The sequence below is a fragment of the Cupressus sempervirens genome, chromosome 9, assembly GCF_028749045.1.
Source record: "Cupressus sempervirens isolate cs-2001-9-10 chromosome 9, ASM2874904v1, whole genome shotgun sequence".
In the NCBI taxonomy this organism is placed as follows: Eukaryota; Viridiplantae; Streptophyta; class Pinopsida; order Cupressales; family Cupressaceae; genus Cupressus; species Cupressus sempervirens.
In genome coordinates this window covers 164,786,350-164,799,453 of record NC_143126.1, presented here as the reverse complement: position 1 = coordinate 164,799,453, position 13,104 = coordinate 164,786,350, and the positions used below count along the sequence as shown (strand labels likewise).

Here is a 13,104-nt window from a genome sequence, read left to right as displayed (position 1 = left end):
TCTTCATGTATGTTGGTCATTAGATTGGTGAAAGAAATTTTTATCTCTTAGATAAGTAGTTGTTATATTGTTGCAAACTTCAAATAATTAATGAATAGTTAGTATAAGCGTACAATAATAGTATGAAGCACACATCACAATTAAATACAAGCAATATATTAGTGAAAAGAATTAATTTTTGGTCTATTGAAAGTGATGCTATGAATTGTCAAAATAGTACAACATAGCATCATATAGTTTTAAATACATGACATGTATGTAAATAAGATGTGTATGAACCAATCATGTGAGGCCAACATATATAGCTGACTGGAACTAAGATTTTATAATACAACTCACATAGTTGAGTGGAAGAAAGTGGTAATCATTAGTTTTCTGCAAGTTGAAGTGACAATCCATTGATGATAGGAAATTAAAATTTTAGCCTATTTTAGATTATGCTTTGCATATCAAACGAATTTATTGAAAACAACCAATTTTTTTATCATACACAAACTAAAAATTATGGCAAAATATTTAACATCTTGTAATCAAAAGATTTCCATAAGCATTGCTAATTGGTTAACATTATCAGATTTCGACAATCCGTTAATAATGAGAGCAATGTTTCTGGATTAGATTGTGTGGGTTTGTTTTAGCATCAACGTTTCGGATCATACTACATGATCCATCATCAGGATGAGAGAACATCAGAATATGAAATGTCATGATGTTCTCTCATCTTGATGATGGATCATGTAGTATGATCTAAAATGTTGATGATAAAACAAACTCACACAATCTAATCCAGAAACATTGCTCTCATTGCTAATTGGTTCCAAAGTTGACCCTATATGAAATCACATTACTTCAAATTCATCACTTCCATCTTTTTTTATGTAGAAAACCATAAACAATGAAATGTGAAAATAATGAATAAATAAGGGGGTGTGTATAGATGTGTTTTTCGTTGTAAAGAAACTCTAAAAAATATTGTCTATTGATTTTTCACATTTGTGATACTGAAACTTTTCTTTGATCTATGTCTATGAAGTAAGAAACTTTTATTTGGTTAATTCTAAGAATTGGACACCATCCTTAATTATGTAAGCATTGTGATTAGAAAATATTCCTCAAAGAACTCTCTAAGAAACTCTTTTTTGTGGTACTAGAGTCAAAAAAATTTCCTACCAATATGTTTTTATTTTTCTAGATGTGGAATATGCCACAAGGATTGAAATTTAAATTCAAACTCTATTTGCATTAAAAATTATGATGATGCTACAATAGCAACTGCTAGTTGGTTAAAATTTGTATAAACTCCTTGATTGTGTAAGTTGAGTGGCTAAACAAATCCAAAAAATCTATTAGGCTGGGTAGGAAACGTTATAATTTGTTCAACCTGTGTGCCACTAGAAATTCCCAAATATTTAAAAGGATGGCCATGAATGTGAAACTATGTTCCTTGTGGTAGAATGAGTATTTGGAACTAATTATCATACACAAATAAGAAATTATGACAGAATGTTTAACTTTGGAACACAAACTTGTACTCCAACAGAACATGACACTGTGACAAGATAAAGCAATTTCTATGATGATAACTTGTATTCAAGCCTCACTTTGTATGCTTCAAATGGATGCTATAGGAATTCAAGCCCACCAATTATTGATTTTTAATTCAAAACCTAACAAACACATTTGGAAAACCAATTCACCAACATATTCTCAGACCAAATGCAACTAGAAGATTAGCCTACTAAAAGTGGTAATATTAATTGTCAAAATTGAAATAATTCTTAAACAAAATAACCTACCAAATTTTGATCGATCCATGTGATGATGCAGGCTTCTAAGCAACCACTCCAGCAAGCAATCAATGTCTGATCATAACATCACGGCAATAATCAATCTATTTATGCAGGGGGGCCGAATTGTAGGGTAGGGCACCAATTTATTGGAAGGAATGAATATATATATATATATGGTACTCTAAATTCCTATTCTATACTAAAGGTAAGAACTTAAATTCTTAACTGATATTAATAGGTTATAGGTTCCATTTCAATAAGATAATTGAAAACCAATCATTCTTCTTCCTATTGGAAAATTCTAAATCCCCTATTAGACCTAGGGACTATAAATTGGTTATACAACATATCCAAGTGATAAATAAGAATACGTGAAATACCTTACCTATGATCTCTGATAAATAAAGAAAAATATCTTTTTCCCTTAGGATAAACTAGATATGGGGATGGCAACATAGCCAAGTGGTAAGGCAAGGGACTGCAAATCCTTGATCCCCAGTTCAAATCTGGGTGTTGCCTTGGTAGTCTAAACAAATACAAAAGTCTCTATCTGTATCCATGTCTTTTGGAGACAACTTGTGTAGCTTCAGGTGCTATTGCTAATATAGAAAATAAAATTCAATTTTATCATTAATGTTTAATCTGATAAGTATTTTATAGTAATTAGTTACAATAAAAAAAATTGAGAAGCCTCTACTATTGACTCATTCTTTCATAATAGGAAGGTAGAAGATTCCCAAGTTCCCAACATCTATCACATGCCCTAACCCAATTTTTGAGGGTTTGCTAAGGTTTACCAGCAATTTAGATTGGTCGATAATAAAACTACTCTTTCTTATTTACTATGGAGTTAAAACACTCCTCCTCGCATCCATAGAGTCTCCATTCAATGATATATCCTTCCATAACACTCATCCTATTCAAAATACTTCACCCTTGCAAGAAATCTAGTTTCCTTGGCTCAATTTCTAGCCGAGTACAACTATGTCTCACCTAGGGCTTCCAAGGAAATTGCTTGGCCCTTAATCCTTTTCTCAAACTTTCCTAATAAAAAATTTACAAGGTTTCTACTATCATTCCTCAAGATTTTAAAGTGTTTTTTAATTATGAGGAATGTTGGTAGACACCATTTTTCCAAGTATGCCCCAGTACTGGCTAGCAACCAAGCAGTTTACTAAAACACTTATTGTGAATGCAAAATAATTGATAAGAAATTATAAAAAAATAATAAATAAGTATGAAAAATTTAGAAACTAGATTCCAATGAAAAATAATTGATCTATTCTCGTGTCAATCAAAATCTTGTTCTTTCATTCAAACTATCATTGATTTCCTTATTTGTTGTATGCATTTGTACAACTCCAAGATTGCCAACCATACTATACTGACTTGGAGGGATTTAAAAATTGATTTCCCAACTCAATTACCAACTCCCACTCATTAGTAACTTCCTTATTCCTTCTAACCACCTTTGAAACTTTTGACAAGAAAAGTTGCAAAAAGTGCAAAATTGTCAATGTGCAATTTTTGCAAAATTGATAATTTTTGCATTTTGACACTTTAGACTTTAAAAGAATACATACTTAGAATCCAAATAAACCATTTATATTATTTATACCATTTTTATGCCATTTCCATACCTAACTACCCTTCTATTCTTATCTAGCCCTCTACAACAACTTTTTGCACTTTGTGCCTAATTGACAATAATGCAACATTACATCTAGTTGCCTATCATGCACTACATTGGTGCTTCACATTCATGAGGATGCCTATACCAAGGACCTCTTTATTCCTCCTATTTCTTATCAAGACTCTTATTTCTTCCTAATGACCTATCCTAGGTGCTCCTGCACTATACTCCCCCCAATGAGTTGAAAGTCCTTCCGAGACTTTAAGAGGAAATAAGAGAAAGATCAATTCCATGTTTCTTGAAGTCCCCTTTTGCAACCTAAGTGGCATCACTATCTATTTTACCCTGTCATTTCATAAGATACTTCTACCTTATGCACCTTATAACTCAAAATCTTCTCAGCTTACACCTTCCTTGTAGATGGTTTTGGCTAGGTAGTTATAATGTCTTGAAGGCTTGTATCCTTTCTTAGAATGGAGATGGAATAAGACCCTTGTAGGTTTCCAAATATACAACTAAATATAGTGGATAATCCCATATCTACTGGTAGATAAACTTGTTTTGCATTGGCTCCATACTTGGCTAGAATCTTGCCTGGGCCCACCTTCCTCATCTGTAACTTATTAGATTTTCCTTTTGATAATATATTCTTGTTAAGATGAACCATGATGTAGTCCCCAAGTGAAAATTGAAAATCACTCTTAACTCTATTTTCCCATTACTTCATTTTAGTTGTATTCTACTCCAAAGTGTGTTTTACCATATCATGAACCTTTTTCATGGAAAGGGAAAATTCTTCAACCACTCCACTAACCTCTACACCTGTCTTCATGTCCCTTAGTTCAAGAATGCCTCTTGGATGCACTCCATAAACCAATTCAGAAGGACTCTTCCTAGTAGACCTATTTATAGTGTCATTGTAGGCATACTCTACTTATGCACAATAATGTGGTCCCATCTCTGACCATACTCCTTGGTTAAACATCTTAAAAGGTTTCGTATGCTCTTGTTAACCACTTTTATCTATCCATCCATTTGAGGGTGGTAGGTAAATCCAAATGATAAGTTTGTACCCAACTTGTGCCATAGATTCTTCCAAAAGTGACTCATAAACTTAGTGTCCATATCAGATACAATGCTAAGAGGTAGGCCATATATCCTTACTACTTTCCTAAAGAGAAAATTAGCAATGGTACATGCATCATGTTAGATTGTGGTGACTAATTAGGAAATTATTGTACATCATAAATTCTTTGGGGCTTGGGGCATTGGCCCAAAAAAAATTTGGGCCCTATTTTATCAAGATTTTGGGTCGATATGTAATTATTAATTATAACCCTAAAGCAGTAAAAATACTTGTATAAAAGAGCTTAGGGTTAGGGATTATTTCATAGTTTTGATGCAAAAATTAGTTCTTGTAATGGTATTGAGTTGTAAGGGATTACAAATTGTAATCAGGTTATAATCATTGGATCGTAACAATATCAAACTTGTTAATTGGTGGATGTAGCCCAGGGATTGGGTGAACCATGTTAAATCTTGGTGCCTTGTGTTCTTTTTAGTTTGATATTTCTTTTTTGTTATTTCTATCTATAGAATAATCCTAACAAGTGGTATCAGAGCAAGGTTTTTTTTAGTTATCCTCTGTAAGAAAGTCTCATGGTTGAGTGGGAGTGATGGCAGATGAGGTTAAACTGAGGGTTGACAGGTTTATTGGGTAGAACTTCTAGTTATGGAAGATGCAAATGGAAGATTATCTTTATCAGAAGGATTTATAGAAGTTGTTAGAAGGAAAAGCCAAGAATCAAGGATCTATGTCAAACAATGAATGGGATCTTTTGGAAAAAAATGCACTTGGAAGCATTTGATTATGCTTGGCACCATTGGTGGCATTTAATATTAAAAAAGTGAAGACAACAAAAGAGTTGATGAAAACCCTAGCGACACTTTATGAAAAGCCCTTCACTTCAAATAAGGCATTTCTCATGAAGCATTTATTTAATATGAAAATGGAAGAAGGTGGATCTATTGAAAATCATTTAAATGAGTTTAATACTATTACTAGTCAGTTATCTTCTATGGGTATCAATTTTGAAGAAGATTTTAGGGCTCTCTTGATTTTGTGTTCTTTGCTTGAAAGTTGGAATGGCTTGGTAATGGCTATGAGTAATTTTGTTTCTGGATCTAGTACCCTAAAATATGATGATGTGATTGATGTTATTTTGAGTGAGGAAACTCATAGAAAATCCTCAGGTGGATCTACATCAGGAAGTGCTTTGAATGCACCAAGCACAGGCAGAACGACTGAGAGAGGAAGTAATTCTAGACATCATGGGAAATAAAGAGGAAATTCAAAGGGGAGGAGGTATTAATTGAGAGGACTGAATGATTGATGACACTATAGGAAACTAGGTCATAAAAAGAAAGATTGTTGTAATTGAAAGAAAAATGAAAGAGATAAACTAGAGGGAGACAAGGAGGCAAATGTGGTAAGTAAAAAATCTGAAGAGGATGCTTTTCTTTTGTCTTTAGAAAGTGTCAATGATTCATGGGTTTTAGATTCTAGTGCTTCATTTCAAGCTACACCTTATAGAGGTTATTTCATTGATTATGTCCAAGGGATTTTGGGCTTGTTTATTTGGGGGATAATAAACCCTATCAGATTGTTGGAAAGGAAAAAAATAAATTTAAGTTGCGGAATGGGAATTATTGGCTACTACATGAGGTAAGAATGTTCCAAGGCTAAGTAGGAATTTAATTTGAGTAGGGTAACTCGGTGATGAGGGTTGTGTAGTTACTTTTAATGATAAAAATTGGAAGGTTTCAAAAGGTTCTCTTGTAGCAGCAAAAGGTTCCCTTGTAGTAGGTACCTTATATCTTTGTACAGGTCATATTATTCCTTCCACTTTAATTGTTTTGAAGAAAACTGAATGTTCAGGAACAATTATTGCAGTTGAGTAGGGAGAACAAATAGTTATTGTAGATTTTGATACAGCATTGTGGCACAATAGACTTGGGCACATGAGTGAGAAAGGTATGAAAGTACTTCATTCAAAGAAAGTTTTACCAAGTCTAAAATGTGTTAACATGGATTTCTTTGAAAGTTGTGTGTATGGAAAACAAAAGAGAGTGAGTTTTGTAAAGATTGGTAAGGAAAACAAAAAGGAAAAATTAGAGCTTGTGCATACCGATGTATGGGAACCGACTCGGGTATCTTCTCTTGGAGGCTCTCATTATTATGTTACATTTATTGATGATGCAACTAGAAAGGTATAAATTTATTTCCTTAGACAAAAATCTGATGTATTTCAAAATTTTAAGAAATGAAAATGCTTGGTTGAAAATGAGACTGGTAAGAAATTAAAATGTCTCAAATTTGATAATGGCAGTGAGTATTGTAGTCATGAATTTGAAGATTATTGCTCCACTAATGGTATTTATAGACAAAAAACTATTCCAAGGACTCCACAGGAAAATGGAGTGGCTAAATGCATGAACAGGACTATAATGGAGCATGCAAGGAGCATGAGGTTGCATGCTAGGTTGCCCTTATACATGTGGGCGACAGCTGTCAATACTATTGTATATTTGATTAATAGAGGTTCCTCTACTACTTTGGGTTGTGGTATTATAGAGGAAGCATGGACTAGTAAGAAGGTGAGTTATTATTTTCTCAAGACCTTTGGTTGTGAAGCTTTTGCTCATATAGATTTTGAAAATAGAACCAAGCTAGAAGCTAAGTCAAAGAAATATTTTTTTTTGGATATGGCATTAATGAATTTGGATATAGGCTTTGGAATTTTAAAAATCATAAAATTGCAAGAAGTAGGGATGTCATATTCAATGAGAAAGTGTTGTACAAAGATCTATTGCAACAACATGAGAAGAAAGAAGATGATTATGTATTGTTGGATGATACTCTAAAAGCTGATGTTCTAGCCATTCCTCATGATGTGCAAGAACCACAACAACAAATACCACACACATCGGTGAATGTTAGACAGTCAACAAGGAAAATTAGACCTCCAAAAAGATTCTCTCCCTCTTTGTATTTAATTTTACTTACTGATGCTAGTGAACTTGAATGTTATGATGAAGTTCTAAAGGTGGATAAGAAGATTGAGTGGGAGTCTACAATGAAAGATGAAATGGACTCTTTGTTGAAGAATAAGACATGGGCTTTATGCAAGTTGTCTATAGGTAAAAGAGCTTTACAAAATAAGTGGGTTTATAGGTTAAAAGAAGAGGAAGGAGGTAAAAAAATATTTAAAGCCAGGTTAGTTGTGAAAGGATTTGCACAGAAAAAGGGCATTAATTTTGTTGAGATATTTTCTCACATTGTTAAGATGATTTCTATCCATATTTTTTTAAGTCTTGTGGCTACTGAAGATTTTCATTTAGAGCAGCTTGATGTTAAAATAGCCTTCCTTCATGGTGATTTGGATGAAGAGATATATGGCTGAACCACAGGGATTTGTAGTCAAAGGTAAGGAGAACTTAGTGTGCAAATTGAAGAAAAGTTTATATGGTTTGAAGCAAGCACCTCAACAATGGTATCTGAAATTAGATAGTTTTATGCATGAGCATTTATACAATAGGTTTTATTTAGATAATTGTGTTTATTTAAAGAGGTTAGATGATGATAGCTACATTATTTTATGTTTATATATTGATGATATTCTTGTAGATGGGTCTAACTTGGATCACATTAAGGGGCTGAAATGCCAATTAGCACATGCATTTTCTATGAAGGATTTGGGGGTAGAAAAAAAAATCATTGGTATGAAGATTTGGAAATATAGGAATAAAAAAACATTGATGCTATCTCAGGCTGATTATGTGGAGAAGGTGTTGTAATGTTTCTCTATAGAGAATGCTAAAGCTGTTAGCACACCTTTACCTGGTCATTTGAAGTTGACTAAGGAGATGTGTCCTAAGACACAAAAAGAGGAGGATAATATGTCCAAGGTACCCTATGCTTCAATTTTAGGAATCTTGATGTATGCTATGGTATGTAATAGGCTAGATATTGCACATGTAGTGGGAGTTGTTAGCAAGTATATGAGTCATCCAAGAATTGAGCATTGGATTGTAGTTAAATGGATTCTCAAATATTTGTGAAGAACCTCCTTATAGCAATATCGTGAGAATGCTCGAAATAACAGAATACAAAGTGATAGCAGAACTCAGAATGAATCTACTGATCGCAGGCCACTTCGAGGGGGTAACCTCTTTTGAGCAAGCTCAATACAATAAATTCGTCCTTGCCCATCAAGGGCCTCAACCTATTCTTATATACTGAGTACGATCTAGAAAAGTAATACTACCTATGCATGTGGGATAATAAAATATACTCACGGGACGACTTACAAAGCATATGCGTCCAACAACACTACTCTAACAAAATAAATAGAAGGAACACACAGGTTCCTAACATCCCATCTCCCTTAGAAAAAAGCTTTGTCCTCAAAGCTTAAGGTGTGGAAATTGTTGTTGAATCTGAAGAAGGGATTCCCAGGTAGCATCCTCTGGTTGCATGCCATGCCACTGAATCAAGACCTCAGAGATGGAGCGAGAGCGAAGCTGGCGAGTGCGCTGGTCAATGATTGCCACCGGCTCCAGGATAATGGATCCTTCTGTATCCATTTCAGGGAGAGTAGTTTGTGCTCTGACAGTGGTACCCAGAACTTTCTTTAGACAAGAAACATGAAAGACTGGATGAATGCGGGAAGAAGGAGGAAGTTCCAGTTTATAAGCAACTAAACCAATCTTCTGCAGAACCTTATAAGGCCCATAAAATTTTGGGGCCAGCTTATGACGCCCTTTCAGCTTTAGGGAGGATTGTTTGTATGGCTGTAGACGAAGAAAAACCATATCCCCAACTTGAAATGAGCGCTCAGAACGGTGTTGATCTGCTTGTTGTTTCATCCGATTACGGGCCATGTGAAGATTATCCTGTAAGGTACGAAGAATCTGATCCCTGCTACGGAGAACTATGTCAACTGCCTGGACTGGTGAGCTGTTGGGAGTGTAGGGAAGGAGCACTGGAGGTGCCTGACCATAGACTACTTCATATGGAGTCATTTTAGAGGCAGTGTGGTAAGAGGTATTGTACCACCATTCAGCTAAAGGGAGCCACTTGGCCCACTGATGTTGCTGTTCGGAAGTGAAGCAACGAAGATAAGTTTCCAAGCATTTATTGACAATTTTAGTTTGACCATCAGTTTGTGGGTGATAGCCCGAACTCATCTTCAGTTTGGTGCCAGTTTTCTGAAACAGTTCAGTCCAAAAATGACTGGTAAAAGTTGCATCACGATCAGAGACAATGGAAGAAGGGAGTCCATGAAGATGAAATATCTGGTCCATGAAGATTTGTGCAACAGAGGAGGCAGTATAGGGGTGGCTGAGGGCACAAAAATGACTATATTTCGAGAGACGATCAACCACAACCAAGATCACTGTCTTGCCACCGGATTTAGGAAGCCCTTCAATGAAATCCATAGAAATATCAGTCCAAATCTGTGTAGGGATGGGCAATGGTTCGAGCAAGCCAGGAAGGAGGGTCGTTTCACCCTTGTGGCGTTGGCAAGTATCACATTCAGCCACCATCTGTTGAATCGCCTGTTTCATCCCTTTCCAAAAGAAGTTTCTCCTTGCTCGCTCATAAGTTTTGAGGAAGCCTGAGTGCCCTGCTGAAGGAGAAGCATGGAGTTCATAAAAAATAGCCTGATGTAGAGCTGGGTTCTGAGGAAGCACTAGCCGACCCTTGTATCGAAGAGAAGCACCATCCCAAGAGTAATGTGGTATAGCAGAAGGATTATTGGCTAGCTGGTGAATGATTTGAGATAAAGAAGAGTCACTGACATAGCCCTGTTGAACAGACGCTAACCAATTGGGAATGGGCATAGAAATAGCAGAAAGGGAAGCTTGATTATCAAATGTGCGAGAAAGAGCATCTGCCACAATATTCTCCTTACCCTTCTTGTAGGTGATCTCATAATCATACCCCATGAGTTTTCTGACCCATTTCTGTTGTGTAGGAGAGGATACCCGTTGTTCCAGGAAGTATTTCAGACTTTGGTGATCGGTTCTGATGCAAAAATAACTCCCTAAGAGGTATGGCCGCCACTTCTGTACAGCATGCAAAATAGCCATCATTTCTTTTTCATAAGTAGAGAGGGCTAGATTCTTACCAGAGAGGGCTTTGCTAGTGAACGCAATAGGATGGTCATCTTGCAGGAGAACAGCACCCAATCCATTGCCGCAAGCATCACTCTCAATAGTGAAGGGTTTGGAAAAATCTGGCATCGCGAGAACAGGTGTACTGCACATAGCCTGTTTCAGTTGTTCAAATGCAGTCTCAGCAACAGGGGTCCAGGAGAAGGCATCCTTTTTTAACAGAGCTGTCAATGGTGCTGCAATTTTCCCGTAATCTTTGACAAACTTGCGGTAGTAGCCATTCAACCCCAAAAAACCCCGAAGGCTCTTGAGAGTTTTAGGATGCGGCCAAGTTTTCATGGCATCTATTTTTGTAGGATCCACCCGCACTCCATGGTGTGCAACAATATGCCCGAGATACTCCACTTCCTCCTGGCCAAACACACATTTAGATAGTTTTGCACAGAGTTGATGATCAGAGAGAAATTGCAAGACAAGCTCCAGATGATAGAGATGCTCAGCCCAAGTTTTGCTATATATGAGGATATCATCAAAGAAGACCAGAATGAATTTCCGGAGGTATGGTCGAAATATGTTATTCATCACTGCCTGAAATGTTGAAGGAGCATTCGTGAGGCCAAAGGGCATGACTAAAAATTCATAGTGACCATCATGTGTGCGGAAGGCAGTTTTAGGTATATCCTCCTCATTAACCCGAATTTGATGATACCCAGAACGAAGATCTAACTTGGAGAAAAAATGAGCCCCATGAAGTTCATCAAGAAGTTCATCAACAACTGGAATGGGAAACTTGTCCTTTATAGTGAGATGATTAAGTGCTCGGAAATCAATGCAGAGTCGCCATGACCCATCTTTTTTGCGAACAAGCAGAACTGGAGAAGAAAAGGAACTGGTACTAGGGCGAATAATACCTTGCTTCAGTAAGTCATGAACAAGTATCTCGATTTTGGTCTTCTGATGAAATGGGTAGCGGTAGGGCCTGATGTTGGGCGGAACACTGCCAGGAAGGAGCTGAATACGGTGGTCCTCTGGACGAGAAGGAGGTAATCCCACAGGTTCAGCAAATACACCAGAATACTTGTCCAAAATGTGTTGGAGATCGGCAGGAGTGCTAGAGACTGCTGATGGCTGCATCTGAATGGAATGGAGCTGAGCGATGACACCATGTGAATTCTTCTTAAGAAGTTTTTCCATATGGTGTGAACTGATGATGCTGAGAGACCCTGGTTGTAAGCCTTTCAAAGTGTGTTGGTGCCCCTCGGCTGAAAACTGCATCCAAAGTTCAGCAAAATCCCAGAGAATGGGGCCAAGAGTGCGTAACCATTGGGCACCCAAAACCACATCACAGCCACCTAAGGGTAAGGCAAACATGTCAGAGCGCATGTTATAATCTCCAATAGAGAGACGCACATTGCGACATTTCCCTTTACAAGGTAAAGTGCCCCCATTGGCAATCATGACTTCAAAGCTAGAGCAGGGATGGATAAAGCAATCAGCCTGTTTGGCTATTCGTGGATCAATGAAGTTATGAGTGCTACCAGAATCAATGAGTATAGTAAGAGGGATCTTCTTGAAGAAACCCTGGACCCGCATGGTTTGTGGAGTAGTGACTCCTGCCAAAGCATGGACAGATATCTCTGGTGGAGCTTCTGGTGAAGGAGGTTCAGGCTGGTGAGGCTCAACCTCATCATCCACTGTTTCCTGAGCATCTACATATTCTTCCAGTTCCGGTGGAGAATCCACATCCAAGAGATAGAGCTTTTGCTGAACACATCTATGGCCTCGAGACCATTTCTCATCACAATTATAACAAAGCCCTTTGTCTCACCTGACTCGCATCTCTGTTTCAGACAAGTGCTTGATCGGAGTAGTTCTGGGAGCTGGTATGACTGGAGGGTTGTGAGAACCTGTATTTCTGAATGGAACAAAATTAGATCTGGAGTGTTGTAGAGCACTAATCTTGTCTTCCGCTAACTTAGCCAACCCAAGGGCTTCCATCATTGTAGTAGGTCAAAACATTTTGACTTCTGAGCGAAGTGCATCCTTCAGACCACTGACAAAACAACTACGGAAGAATTCATCAGACAAGCCCTCTGTGTAATTAGCTAATTTTTCAAACTCTGTCTGGTATTCTCTTATAGTGCCTGTTTGACGCAGTTTAGTGAGTGCTCCTGTGAAATCATCAAAGGAACTAGGGCCAAAGCACTCCAAAATGAGGGTGCACAATTCTCTCCACGTTGGGCCTACATTAGCCTTGATGTACCAACGGAACCATTGAAGAGCTTCATGTTCCAAATGAAAAGATGCAAGGGGGACTTTGTGGTTATCCAAAGTATTATGCAAGCTGAAATACTGCTCTGCCCTATAGATCCATCCAGTCGGATCAGAACCATCGAAGCATGGAAAATCAAGCTTTGGTCCACGGAAATTGCCAGAAGAGGACCCAGTATCTCCTGAATGGTTTCGGCTCATGGCTGACTGCTGAAAGTTAAGACCCAGAAT

At 37.2% G+C, this 13,104-nt stretch overlaps 1 non-coding gene across 1 annotated transcript; it reads left to right on the top strand.

Annotated features, from left to right (window-relative positions):
- The first annotated feature begins 2,238 nt into the window (after positions 1 to 2,238).
- Positions 2,239 to 2,309, top strand: TRNAC-GCA (transfer RNA cysteine (anticodon GCA)). Its single transcript has one exon. It is a non-coding gene; the product is annotated as a tRNA-Cys (tRNA).
- The last annotated feature ends 10,795 nt before the right edge of the window (positions 2,310 to 13,104 follow it).